This window comes from Chaetomium globosum, genomic scaffold (genome assembly GCF_000143365.1).
Source record: "Chaetomium globosum CBS 148.51 scaffold_7 genomic scaffold, whole genome shotgun sequence".
In the NCBI taxonomy this organism is placed as follows: Eukaryota; Fungi; Ascomycota; class Sordariomycetes; order Sordariales; family Chaetomiaceae; genus Chaetomium; species Chaetomium globosum.
The window spans coordinates 3,297,382-3,299,074 of record NT_165982.1 but is presented as its reverse complement, the minus strand read 5'-3'; positions in this window follow the sequence as shown (position 1 = coordinate 3,299,074).

Genomic DNA, 1,693 nt, shown 5'->3' with positions numbered 1-1,693 from the left:
CACCACACTCCAACAAGCCCTCAAGTCCTGCCACCGGCTCGATGCCTGGCACAGCGGTCTTCCACAGGAATTCCAGCCGAGCCGGCTGGCCATGCTACACGCCCCTAAGTCAACCCGCCAACATCACCCACAACGGGGACGCCTCCATCTTCCTCCTCTGCACCAAGGGGCTGCACGATCAAGGCCGCAGCCCAGTACCCTGGCCTGGGCACCCCGATACTTGATGTGCTGGCGCGGTTGGTCAATAGCCTCGGGCTTGGCAGCCGCAGCAGTAACGACAACGGCAGTGGTGGTGTCGATGAGGGGCTGCGTGCCGGGTTGGCGCGCGTGGCGGAAGAGCCTAGAGGGGTTGAGCTCGAGAGGGAGTGTGTGCATATGCAGTGGCCGGTTTTTTGGGGGGTGGATGAGGTGGTGAGGAGGTGAGGGGGTTAAGGAGAAGGGAGAGAGTGATGGAATGGGGATAGCTTAGATGGGTAGGGGAGATGGGGATGATGGGGATGAGGTAGAGGGGGTGGTCGTGGTGAAAATACGGAAAGTGAGGAATAGGGGTTCAGGGGGTTGCTATTTTGATGGAAAGGGGCTTGTTTTGGTCTGCGCTGATCCTCTGGTTAGTTAGCTGCCAGTGAGTTACCAAGAGGCTTCAAATTGTTCAGAAGGGAATTCACTCGAGATACAATTCTTCCTTGGCTTCTGAAGCGAATCCTTCAGATGTATCCAGACCATTTAGGGGGAAAATTATGTCTTGGATCGCACTCCCAGTAGGGGCTGCAGCAGCAAGTTTGCTTTTGCGTTGCACAAAGCTCTCTCCGGGGGTTTTAGAGATGCGAGACAGAGCTCGCACTCTAGGAAAGGTGACCGAGAAGAAGTATGCGGAGGGGGGCGGTTTGCTAAAGTTATCCATAGCTGATGGGTTCATCTTCAAGCGCTCCTTGACCCCTTTTCTCAACCACCATGCACCGCGATAACCTCACCGCCCCCATCCCATTGACCAACTTCCTCAACCCACGCCAAACAGCAAACACCACCTACCCTCCCCCTCCCCCTTCAACAAACAAAATGCATCTCCTCCCCACCCTCTCCCTCCTCCTCACCACCCTCCCCCCTACCCTCGCCACCCCCCACATCCCAGCACCACCGCAACCCCCCGCGCCAACCCACCCCCATACCCGCTGCCGACTACCTCGACCCGACACTGTAGCAACCACGAACCCGCGACGCCGCTAATCGTGCCCGCCTACTCGAACCGTGTGGCGCTGCCCTCGCGCTGGGAGCCCTCGCCTTCCCGCGCGCGCGCTTCGCCAGACGTCCCTCGCCGGCCGCCTCACACTGCTCCCACAAGCTCGGTGTTTCGCGATATACCCGTGGGTCACCGCAGCGGTCACTGCGTCCTTGACGCGTGCAGTTGGAGGGGGAGGTGAGGGTAGGGGAGGGCGAGTGGTCGGAGAGGGCGGAGGAGGGGGTGGGGTATCGAAGGTAGGTCGGTGGTTTTGACAAAGAAAGTCCACACCCCCGTGACGATATCCCGGCATTACACCAGCCATCCACCAGCAGTGGAACCGCCACGGCCACACCCTATTTAATGTTTTTGCCTCCCACAGCTTCCGGCTCCGGGGACAAGCGAGGTCCAAGCGACCCAATTTCGTACAGGTAGGAAGGGTTGGGGATTTTACCCCACACCGCACCCCCCTTCGGG